The sequence below is a fragment of the Halictus rubicundus genome, chromosome 13 (genome assembly GCF_050948215.1).
Source record: "Halictus rubicundus isolate RS-2024b chromosome 13, iyHalRubi1_principal, whole genome shotgun sequence".
NCBI classification, from domain to species: domain Eukaryota; kingdom Metazoa; phylum Arthropoda; class Insecta; order Hymenoptera; family Halictidae; genus Halictus; species Halictus rubicundus.
In genome coordinates, this window is record NC_135161.1 from 11,395,063 (window position 1) to 11,408,450 (window position 13,388).

The 13,388-nt window shown below is 43.5% G+C and overlaps 1 protein-coding gene across 5 annotated transcripts in view; it reads right to left on the reverse strand.

Moving 5' to 3' along the window:
• Positions 1 to 13,388, reverse strand: part of LOC143360551 (uncharacterized) — a 407,529-nt gene that overhangs the window by 366,573 nt on the left and 27,568 nt on the right. The gene's annotated exons all lie outside the window — the stretch shown is intronic.

The window sequence follows — 13,388 nt, forward strand, 5'->3', positions numbered from 1 at the left end:
TGCGTTTAAAATCTAAATTCGGTACTAAATTCGGTTGTATTGTAATACATTGTTAAAAATTGAAGTACTGTCTGAGAAAACAATTTCCATTTTTTTTTTTTGCGATACCTGGGAACCAAAAAATTACTTGACCGTAACGGTTTTCGCATTTCTGGTATTACGAAATTTCTAAAAACTTAAGCGTGATGTAAGAAACGATTTCACTATTTCTCGATTGAAAATAAAATGTTTTATGCAATAGCTGATTCAACAAAGTTGTCGAATTACACACTGAAAATAGCTCCGAACGCAAACATTTCGAACGACTTGTAAAAATAAAGATGCATCCGACTGATAAAATGCGAAATTACGTAAACATTGATAGAAACAAGCGAGGGACGAGAATGGTTTCGGTTCGTTTATAAGAAAAATTATATAACAAAATGCGCCGAGTGGAATGACTTCCTTCTCAATAAAAACACTCGAAGAGAGCCAGGAAACAAAACGTTCTCGTTGCAGTGCATTCTTGCTAATGTTTAAAGTACTTTCACAACTTTCTCGTGTTCCTGGTACGTCCCAGCTGCACGATAGATCTTATATTAATGACAAACGGTTTCTCAACTTAAAAAGAGACCGATGTGCAGTAAATTACTGTGAACATACAGTAAGTTGCTCTGCTATAGTTTCTTCCACGCACAGCCAATAAAACAAGTGTCAACAAAATTTAAATATTTAAATTTGAATTAAAATTCTTCTAATTCTCTATTTTTCCTTTCACTATTGTGACTGTCGCAGAAACTCTCATTTTACAATCAGAAAAATATGAATTCCCTGTTTCTTGAAGAACTAACAAATTTTCGCAAACATAGGCTTCACGGATTTAGTTTAATACAAAGGTGGTGACCTACCTAGTGTCGCCAGATCAAGACTTGTTCCCCCACTCTAACTTCCCCTTCCACCGCGCGGTCACGTGACGCGTTCCGTCTCTGCGTCACAATGTCACGTGACTAGCCCGTTACAGGCAGAGTGGGGGTAACTCTTTCCCCTCGATTCGTGCTCCCTCCCCTAATCTGGCGACACTGGGAACTGGAAAACACGATCGAGCGTATCGGTACTTTCTACTTCGTCAATTTGTACCTTCGTTTTTTTTCCTCCGCGCGCGATTAACGTACTTCGGCGAACGGAATCGGCTAATTAAGTGGCGCGCACGGGATCTTATTACCACATTGTAAAACCAGCTCTAATAATACCGCGCGTCGTCGTAGTTTCGCGAAGTTTCGAAAGTCTTCGAATGCGATTTCCATCCGGTGCTCGAATTAATGCCGAGCATAAAAATACATTCGGCTCTCGAACTCCTCTCTCGGCCGGTTATCTGATGTAAGTGGCAATTTTCTCCGAACGCATGGAAATCTCCTTCAACGCTCGCGGAGACTTAAACCGCGCGTCGAGAGTTCCCCGTGAAATTACCTCCGCGGTTTCTGCGATAATAATTGCGATGAATGGCCTTTCATTGCCGCCGGAATGAAGGAGTCCTAAGCGATAGAGCTGTTTTACAACTCGGATCGATGCGTGAAACTGTCTTTCCTCGTTAGAAAATAACATGGTCGTACGTGGGCCGACTCACAATGTATCCAGCGCAACGCCGCGATTTCTAGAACGTATTACGCTCAATAAAGCGCCGCCTCGTATGTTCTACCGTTGCCGTGTGTCTGCTCGTCGCGCACTGTCTATGCGTTTATCGAGGCATAAATCAAACGCTTATTCTTATCTGCGCGTCGGCTCGGTTCCCTGTTTAATCTACCTTTCTGCAGATACCGATCGGACCGAACGCGTACTATCGCGTCGATTAATTCATTTTTTCGTGTTCCGGGCAACTGGACGCGCGATTCGAGCAATTTCTGGGCTCGGATATCCGCGTGGGGAGTTGGAACGGACACTTATCTGTTGCTTTCAGGAAACATTCGTACTTGTACTTTACAAACTTTTATGGAAAGATATGTTGCACTGAAGTACCATTTAAGAACTATTACCATTTAAAAATGTATTCGAAGAGACCCAAAATGAATTAATAATATGCTCTTCATGATAGTTTGTTTCTATTGCTATTTAAAAATGTGTTGAAAATCCCAAAATAAATTGACAATCTACCTGAAAATAGTTCGTTGATGTGCAAAAAACGAAATTGGCATTGAAAACGTACAAAAAATTCCGAAAATAAGTAAACAAGTTATATTTCTTGAGACAACTAGGTCAAACTTGGGAATAAAATTGCTATTGTCTTTTAAAACTGCAATAAGTATCCCCGTAAGAACACGCCAAGCTTCCCAAGATGATTTGTGAATTTTCCAATAAAATAAAAATCCCCAAGAACGTGTCAAGATTGTAAATTTGCAAGTAAAATTGCTACTGTCAATCTGTGACCGGTGAAAGGCTATAAAGTCTCCGATAAGTTGCAACCGGAAAACTGAATAAAACGAGGTGTTAAAACGAGAATTGGCCGCATAACCGCCCGCATAATTGGCGATCGCAGAGGCCTCGATCGAGCGACTTCGACTGAACCCGAGCGAAGTTAGAACGCAGAAGTGTACTACTGGTAATGTCGAGGTCAATCGTACTCTCCGTGACCTATGAGAACCGGCCGCCTGGGTATAGCGTGCTCATAGAGATAGCTATGATGTAGAGGCGCAGTCACTTTGCCAATTAACCGAGCTTTGAAGTTAGCTACCGCGATTGATCTCGTCGAGAAGTTGCTCGTTTTCAACAACACCCGCCGATCCCCTCGCGCTCCGCTCCGCTCCGCTCCGCTCTGCTCGCCGTTTTCCCTCGAATCACGATAAATTTCATAGCGGCCGATCCGCCATGCGAGTTGCTAATGCACGCCGTATGTATCGATAACATTCAATAATGAACTTACCCGGGGAAACGCGAAATTGCAGCTCCTCCGGCACGATTGTAAATACCCGAATAATTATGCAACACTGTGTTCCCGCGCAATTTGCAATTAGCCACCGATAATGCGAGCCCGCGGCGACCGATCGCGGTACCGACGAAGATGTGCACCATTCCGTGTCATTTCATGCTAATCCCGGGAAAAATTAACGCGTTCCATAGTCATATTAAAATTGCATTACATTTCCTCGCTAATTCTTACACGAGTGTGTTTTTAGGTTTTTGGATTCGACTCCGCGTTCTGAAAACCAATTTTAATTTAATTTGTAAAATAAATTTATACAGTTCACTTATTTCAGTAGTAATAAAATGTAGTGTAACATTCATGAAAGAAATGGTTAGCTGGAAATACAGAACAGTAGAAATTTCTAAATTGTTGAAAGTAGAAGTTTTGATTTGGTTCCAACAGAAAAATTTTAGTGATAATATATTTAATACATATTTAATATATTTAATAGATTTAATATTTAGTATATACTTAATTAGGGGAACTAATTTGTAGGAGGTTTCAGCGTCCGAATGTTGGGCCACAAGGACAAATAATTGCGTGCACACTGGCAGCGCAGTGATGACGTTTCGCAGCCACCCATTACGCAAAGTTTCGCTCATGTCGCGTGAAGATCACCGCGTACGCAATGCACGCGTCACGTCACAAGCCTCGTGAACGGCATATGTGAATTTGCAATGCGTATCCGAATCAGTGAACCCCCCGGAGCAGCCGGGGAACGAACGGGATACACGCGTAAACGCGGATCCACCGGCGAATAGACAAAACAAGAATATTTGCCAGGGGTGAAAAGGGGTGAACGGTGCTTAAGCTGGTGTTAAATCACTCGTTTATACCCGCGGCTACCGTTCACATCGCGGCCATTGTGCTCGCGCCCCAAGAACCCCTGCACATCTTTGTTCGGCTCAACTTTCCTGCAGAATCGTCCCCAAACAAAATGGTGCTGACAGTGTCGTCGAAATCAAATTTGATCTCTCTATTATCAATATTTGAATGCAGACATACTATTAGACTGCAATTGATGCAATCGATATTGCAAGCTGTTAGAACCGAAAAATTTATTTCTACTTTCAATCATTTTAATAAGTCGACTGATATTTTCACAAAACCAAGATGGGGAACAAATTCAATTTACCAACTTTGTTTTATTTTATTCCTGTTAAAAGGACTGCATACAGCTCTTATTTGTAAAGAGCAATTTATCCAGCCTAAGAATCTAACATGATTTCCCCCTGCAATTTCTCCCCTTTTATTATTAAATTTTCAAGTTGATGAACTATTTCACAGCTCATCTGACGAATCTCACAGGGGGGGCCCAGCACTTATTTTTCTTCCACCAGAAACAAGCGAGAACAGCACAATACTGAAAACATGTTCCAAGAACTGTATATGTGATCATGCTACAAACAAGCTCGGTCCCCTACAGTGCAAAGACATTCGGAAACGATTCTATCGCGCCTGGTCCGGGCCTTCTTCAACATTTTTTTACCATAACTTCCAGCTACTTAACACTAGAACTACCGAACCAGTCAGGATGACTAGTTCCTAATTTTGTCTTTCACAGTTACTGAAATTATAAAAATGTTTTCACCAGAAATGTTTGAATGAGCTTCTTTATTTGAGCACACGCTGCAATAAAAATGGTATGGCGTTTGATACACATCAGTCACATTTATTACTCGGTAGTTCTAGTGTTAACCCTTAGCGGACCGATGCCGCCACATAAGCGGCATGGCACTTTTAATTACTGGGTCCAATGCCGCGGCAAAAATGAAAAAAAATATAGATACTTTCCTTTCTATACTCGAGATAAAAATGTCGAGTCAGTTTCTCTTCGTAAGCAAAATAGCTTGGACCTGAAAGTAAACTTGAAATACCTCCGGACCGTGAAGGGTTAAACGTTCGCATAATGAACAGACGTCAATGAATTCTGTCGTGTCTCCGCGATGTTTCATTGAGGCGAAATCAGGTGTTAGGTGCGGTCACTTTTGCCGGGAACCGTGTCAATAAATCCCGAAGCTCTTAAACCTCTCAGACGCTGGTGCGAACCTGAGAATCCGTTCTATTCCAGCCGGTATCGAAATAGCCCCTGACACTAAAACGCGTGGCGGCGGGTTTATTCATTTCGCGTGCGATCAGCTCGAAACTCCGCGAGGTAAGATTTAACGAAGACAACGGCTGCTTCTGCCTCCCCACCCCTCTGGTAAATTCGCGAACGTTTATTCACCCTGGGTGCAGGCGCCGGGAAATATTTCTCGCAGCTTCTCGACGGGTATCGGCCACTTTAACGAGCCAACGAGCCGGTAATTCTTATCTGGAGGAGCAGTTTATTAAAAGTTGCCGTAAGGAAAATATTCCGGGGGGCTTTTAGCCGTGGCGCGTGGCTAAATAATTCACCCGATTCAATATCAGGCTAGAGAGAGAGAGGGGGGAGGGAGAGACTGTGCGGGGAAAAAAGGAGCGGCGCGACGCGCGGTTGCAACGCGTTGCAACGAGGTTCTGCAACGAGGCGAAGAAGCTCGGCGCGGCTCTGCGCGGCTCATCGCGGCGGCGCTCGGGATACACGTTTCAGGATTAATGCTATAAAGAAATCTCGAGAGCGGCGCTCTCCTCTCTCTCTCTCTCTCTCTCTCTCTCTCTCTCTCTCTCTCTCTCTCTCTCTCTCTCTCTCTCTCTCTCTCTCTCTCTCTCTCTCTCTCTCTCTCCTCGGCTCGCCGAGTGGGATGCGCCCAGAGGCAAGCACGAAAAACACTCGTATATTCCCGGTGCATTCTCTCTGTTTACGGGCTGTTAACTTGCGTGCGACCGTCTCGAGTTACATCAATAAACACGTACATAGGATGCGCGCGCACGTGCAGACCCCGGCTCGACAACGGGGCGGATGCATCGGGGGTGCAACGAGAGAGAGAAAGAGAGAGAGAGAGACACTGTGGCGGGGGTGCATGCAGAAAGTGCAACGGGAGAGAGAGCCGATCGCGAACAAGCGAAACAGATAGAAACACACACACACACACACACACACACACACCTTTTATTATCATTCCCCGAGTCTCGTCTTACGTCGATAAATATTTATTGCCGAGCGCCTGCGCGACCGACAAGCTCGCCACTATGCGCGCCGGAATGCGCTCGCATAATCGCGAGGGGATGATGACGCTGCTTGACGCCGGATCATTCTCTTTTCTACCGTTTCAAGCTCCGCTAACTCGTTTGGTCCACGCGATTTTTTCAGTTTATAAATTAACCACGGATTTTTCTGTGTCAGAACAGAAGCCGCTCAGAAATGTCTTTCTTCGGTCAACACCGTGGTTACTCATTTTTCTAATAAATCCATAAAATCCGATCACGTCGTTACCAGTGCAGTCACGGGAAAATGTCCACCCTGTATATTGTGCAATTAGAACATATTTATACAATTTTTTCCTACACCCTAGTAATCCTTAAAAATTGAGTCGTCAACGAACGAAATCTCACTCGGCCCTCTGAAGCTATTAACCCCTTAACGCACAGTTTTTTTTTTAAAAACCATACAAAAAAAATCAATTTTTGATATACTGCGCTTTTGTTCCATGGAAAAAGGCTATATTTTATTCTTGAATAAATGAGTGTTACAGCTTACAATCCCATGTAAATGATAAACATCAATAAAACGATTTTTTCTCTTCGCTTTCACATTGTTATTTTCAATTCTCGATTATATTCGAGTGTGAAAAATTATAGCAGCGTAAAATACATCGCTGCTCGAATGATCTCGAGTGTGCACAGTTCGGCCTGTTTAGCGCGCACGAATTAACTCGAGCGTACAAGTTAAGGGGTTAAAACGGATTCGAACGTCCCCAGTTCGGATAATCGAGGTTCCGCTAAATCGTGAATTAAACTGGCCAAGGCGATCCGAAGTGCATCGTGTTTGTGCTCGTTTGAATCGTAAGAACGTGACGAATACACAGATGAACGTCTCGTTAGAGAATAATTAACGTCCCTGCACGATAAAAGTGAAATTTCGATTCGTTTGGGCATCTATCGAGACATTACCGCACAGTTTTGTCGATTGAGCAGCTATCTCTGGGAACAGAGGGCCGGCCCTTCGGCTCCTTGGCATCCACGCGAAACCTCGGTGTAAGGGACTAATTGGATTTCGCCCTCGTCGCCACGCTAATGACCGTATTCCATTTCCGTGGTTCGAACCCGGGATGCAACGGGACGGGACGAGACGGGACCCGATGCGACGACGAGACGCGGTGCATCTCGTTGCACGATCTTCCCGACGAGAATCGCATTACACCAGTGTACATAGGCTGAAAGATCGTGTTTCGTTCGGCCGACACGCGCGCGGGCCCGATCGCATTGAAAGGTCGCCGACGGTACGTGCATTCGCAAGGAACGATCCCCTATTGAAAGGTCCTTCGCTGGTAATTCAGCGGCTTATCCCTCCACCGAGAACGCGTTCTCATCGAGACAATATAATCGTGCTCGGGGACGTGTTATTTGTACCCCCGGCGTCCTTCTCTAGGAGCCGACATGCAAATTCTCTGCCTTTTTGCCCGTTACGACGGCAAACACGACTCTGCCCGCGCTAAAAACCGGCTGATCTCTCTCTGTATGCATAGTTCAACTCTCCCAGAATTGCATTCTATCCTACCGTTGCATTTATTTACTCAGCTTCTCGTTCGGCCGGGCACGGACTGCTAATCTTTGCGCGGATGCTTTTTCGAGTGTGCCAGTTTGTGGAGATTCAAATTGGACCAATCTGAAGAAAATTATTAATTCGTGAAATATACCATTTGACTATTGCGCTATGAGCTGGTGTATTTATTTGTCTGGCTCCTCATTTAGCAAGGCATAGAATGCCAATTTTTGTGCGGACGCTTATTCGCGTGTGCCAGTTTGAGGAGATTCAAGTAGGAAGTTTAATTTGTAGATGTCACTTTGTGGCAAAGTGAGAAAAATTATTAATTTGAAGAAATATACAATTTAACTCTTGCACAATGAGCTGGTGTATTTATTTATCTAGCCCCCTATTTAGCCAAATGTAAACTGCTTTGTGCGGTTGCTTATTCTTGTGTGCCTTGTTTGTGAAAATTGAAGTTGGAAGTTCAACTTGTAGCTGCCATTTTGGCACAAAGTGAAGAAAATTATTGACTTGTAAAATATACACGTTGACGCTGCATCTGCTCTATTCCTACTTCATCCTTCCAATAATAATTGAATTTTTCTAATTCGTCCACTAAATCTCTGATTTATCCTATCAACAATGATTGAATTTTGCGATTCATTATTTCGATAATAATTGAAATTTCTAATTCATCTATTTTATCGTTTTCGTCGAATTCATGTGAGCCGAATATCCAGGTTACAATAATATTTTTGCTAAAAAATGCACAAAGTGCATGTCCACATATAGAGAACAATAGGAAAAGTGCATCTCACCATTATCGAAGTGATAACAGCACCAAAATGCCAGTATCCTTAGCTGTCGCAGTAAACTGTCGGAATAACAATAAACATTGTCGGAACATTACCTGGAACAAACAAAACGACGGAAAAGTCAGTAAAGAATCGGCGCACGGTCGTTAGGGAATTATCTAGATTTTGATTACCCGCGAATTAATTTTATCAAATCGGCGAGAGCGTATCGTAAAAGCCAAATAATTGAATTGCTACACCATAAAAGCGATGTTAAGCCGTTTAATCGTTTTCTTCCATGATTGGATTGGAAACATTCCTTTGCGCGGAATTACTGGGAACGAGACCATTAGGTGCATGTTAATTGCTCCCGGTGTAATATCCTTACCAACAACTCGAATGATTAGAGCGCGACTATGTGTGTACAACACTAGGGAGAAAACGCGTGACTCGACACCCAAAAAAAAAACCGATTAATATTGACACGTAGATCAATTTCGGGGCAGACGATCCCGGAAATGAAATAGTGTTTCGAGTTCGATTGAATTATCAGGTGGCTTTGTGCGTGTGCTTGATGGACGTCTGTCGTTGTCCGATTCGGTAAAAAAATATTTTACATTCGTGATAATACATAATGCATAATATATAATTTTTCACTTTATAATTAGTGGTAAAAATCAAATAACGTAAGACATAACAAGCAGAAAAATCTATCTGGTATATTCACTTTCACTACTTTCATAATCACCGGCACGTAAATACCATACACATAAACCACGTAATTTATACAAAGAAAATACGTCATTTGTAGAAATAAAATATGTAATTTATGCAAAAATAAAATGTGTAATTTATACACAGAAAATATGTAATTCATGGAAATAAAATATGTAATTTAGGCATAAAGAAAATATGTATAATTTACAAAAATGAGACACTTTTATATACCATACAGAGCTGTTTTTCCCCTCTAACAAAAATTCGGCCCACGGAGGGTTAATTCGCGCACCTAATATTTTTCGAAATTGGACTTGCATAAAAGACTGCTCTGTACAGCAATTACGACTTTTGCCGTGTTCCCCCTCTGAAAAAGAGCAGAGTATAATAATTTGATTAACCGCTGCGCGAGCGAACAACGCGGAAAATATAGACGCATCGGGGAGAGTCCCGGTGTTTTGCACGGTCGATGCGCTCGCAATTTTTTGCATGGACCGGCGTGGCAGCGCAAGACAATAATTTACGGTAAATTCGTCGCGCGTATGGCAGCGCGTGAGCTCCATTTCGAAAATTCGGAAAAACCGGCTGCGTTTCCGATATTGTACACCGAGAGGGAGAGAGACAGAGAGAGAGAGAAAGAGAGAGGGAGAGGGAGCTTTGCCATTGGCACGCGAGCGCGAGCGGAAAAACCGAGTGAAAAATCCCGCTCGTAGCAGGACTGTATTATTTATAATTAAAAGGGACCCGGGGACGGTTTTGTTCCATCGACGTGTCGGCGCGAAAGCGCGGATTTGGATTCAATGGCCGGGCATGATGGATTCCGGCCGGCGCGCATGAATGCACTTTGACGGGAACGCGTGTCGAAACGTTACATTTATTTCGAGATATACGTGTGCAACGCCTGCACCCGGTCGAGTGCATCGACGACACCGCACCGCCGCCACTAACACTAGGGAAGAGAGAGCGAGAGAGAGCAAGAGAGAGAAGAAAAACACAGCTCCGCAGACTGAGAAATGCAGTGAATTTAAAAAACACTGGGAGTCAACGGCGCGCTTCAAAGTCCCCGACGATGAGTTTCATGCGGATCTTATCTAGGGGATCACGCTCCGGGCTTATGTAAATGCTTCCGCTGAAAGAACCCGAGACACCGTGTCTGCGAATTTCTGCGCGACGCTACCCCGCGGAAAATGGAGGAGCGCTGAATTATCAAATTACACCGCGAATCTGCGTGTCAGTTTTTAAACAATGCTCCGGGATTACCGCTGACGGAATTGACGGGTGGGTGGCTAACCAGCGACGATCCCGAACCCGGAAACTCAAAAAATTTTGGCGATGTGTAGTATATACACAGTAAAAACGCTCTTTAAAACGGAATAAATGTTTCACAATTGCACCAAACGACCTGATTAGAGCAATTAGAAGCATATTTGGTTCGCTAAATGACGGGCGAAAGAGATTTCTAGAAAATTTTAAGTAGTACATGAGAAAATTAAAAGGGCACTTTCTAAACTCTTTTTATTCGAGCCCGTAAAGAAAGTATAATCACAAATCAATTTTATTCGCCAAAAGAAAATTTCAACGGAAAATCAAATTTTTCAATTTCTCGGAACTGAGAAGTTTAGTGCTCGAACACTTTTTGGATCCACTGTACAGTGTTTTCTCGATATATGTCTCGCCAGCGTCATATATCGTCCAGGAGACATACCCGAGTTATGTTTACACACCTCGAGGCCTCTCCCGAGGTATACCCCGCGGTAGTGGGGATAATTCCGCGACGTTTATCGTCCAGGCCTCGGCGACATATACAGAGAAAACACTGTATATACAAGTAGCCCTCCTATAACACGATAGACAGGTTCCTAGAAAATGCCATGTTGTATGAGACCCAGAGCCAGTACAAAAAGGGGGGTCACGATCCGAAAACATTAAAAACAAATATTTTTTTTAATCCTACATGAACAACTTAATTTTTACTAAAAATATAAATGTATGTACAATACAAAACAAAAAATATTATTTTAATTTAACGCAACTTTAATTTAATTGTAGCCGTGTTGTAGGAGGGTTCCCGCAATTTATGAATCGTGTTATAGCGAAACCGTGTTGTAGGAGGGCTACCTGTACATAATAAAAGTAGGGTGTACTTTGGGTCCTCGACTATGTTTCCACTGTCAATTGCGAGCAACGTAGTACAAAAACCGACTCCCGATCTAGGGAATCAGGATTCCCACGTTCGCCTAAGAGCGATAAGAAATTTCAGGCGGAAGGCCACGGTGGCCGGCGATAGTTTTCGATTTATCTGGCGCGGGACACGCGGCGGTTGATAAAATAAGAGGAATTCCGTTGTAACAGTTTGCCGACTGAAATTGCTTCCACGGGGATGTGAAATATTCAGTCGCATCACGCAGCCGATGTCGCGTGACGAGGCGATCGGCGACGAAAGTCGTCCAGAAAGATCAACAAAAGCAGTCGGGAATCGGGAGCCGCGGGAACGCGGAGGGGAGGGATAGCACCGGGGTTCTTTCGCGAGCAAATAAATTTCGCGAAATGCTCGGCAACGATAAACGTGAGAAATTTACGCGACGCTCGGTTATTGAAGACTTGGCACCGGTCGCGGAAATATTTTTCATTCCGGAGGCACGCGTTTATATGATCTTTATGCGGCCCGGTAGAGCAACGGCGACATTTACTTTTAGAAATGCCTCGCATTACCGCCGACGCCGATGAAAACACGCTCTCACGCCACCGCGACGTTAAAATATGGCCCGGGATCGACCGCGTCTTGTCGCCCGAGAGAAATTTGTTGTTAGAACTTTTACGGCCGCCGCCGTGCTTTTTCGCCCGTTACCGGGCTTTCTCGTCTCCTCGCTATTCCTCGGGACGGTTAAATCCCCCCACCCCCCACCCACTGATTGTTGCTAAACACCGCGAAACTCGACGCTGAAGCATTTTCAGAAAATATATTTTCCTATTCGAGAAGAGGTTGGAATTTTATCGATTTTTACAGGGTAAACTGAGGAGAGATATTGATGGAAGAAATTGAAACGATATTTAGACCGTGTAGATCCGTCCTAGATCGTGTAGGACTACTATTTTATTGTCGATCGCGCCGAATGTAGAAAAGGCCAGCGAGTGTTCAAATTATGTCGTTCAAATTTAGTGTCATTTGATTCAGAAAAATTTCACGAATAAGTTGGCGAAAGTCTTGTTAAAAAATAATGAAAAATAAACAAGTTTTGTAGCTGGATTAGTAGTGGTTCACACCGATATACCCGGCCCTGCTACGCGGCATGTTCACTATGCTCGGCTCCAAGCTTCTCGGTCCCCCGGTGGAGGGGATAGGCGAACCCTCTAAGATCATGTAGCTCCGTGCGTCTTACATCAAGACATTACCGTACTCTTCGTGCCTGTAGTCTACCTGCCCCGACCATGCGGCTGGTTGACCAGCACGGAATGTATTAAAAATACCATTAAATACCTCGATTGTTATCACTAGACCGCGGATCTTCATGCACGAGCGAAATAAAAATTTCTTTCTTCTTTTAATCATTTCATCAAGCTAACACCAATACGCTGGTGCCCTTAAATCTTTTTAACCCTTTGCACTCGGCACTATTTTCAATCTAAAACTAAATTTTTCTTCAGTCTTGCAATATTTTCATGTTATTCGCACGAAACCGATCCGATTTCTACATATAATATTTAAATGTGTAGTAATCTATTAAATACAAATTTTGTAATGTAACAAATATTTTGTAATATTTTTTGCAATTTCTTCGAAATAATGCCACAATAATTGCTAGTGGTGCTTCGGAGTCACTACTCGAGTGCAAAGGGTTAATATCTCTACTGCTTTAAATTGTGCTTACCCATATTTGTCATAAATGCACAAAATCCGCAGTCTAGTTACCACATTAAGTCAACTGTAATCAGACATTCGTATGTCTTACCAATTACTATAACCATGACAATTTAGTCCACGTAGTTCATTAAAAATCCAAAACCGGAAAATTGGCCTGCCAGACGCGGTCTCGCCAATGCACGAACGCGCAAAGATCGCCGGTCCCGATAATAGCAAAGCAATTTTTCGGGGGATGCACGTTGTTCTAAACGCGAATAGTAAATCGCGGTTAGATGCTCAGATTTTCGTAGTTTAATTTCTGAACTTTGAAACTCGGGCGGTGATGTACGAGGTACGCGTTGCACGTGGGGAGAGAAGGGGCGGCGGGTGGGGGGAAGGGGACGTGTATGCACATGCAGGCGTGCATACAGAGAGTCGGTGGACGCGCTCGGCTGCGTACACCGCGTATTTACATCACGTGTAGCCGTCACG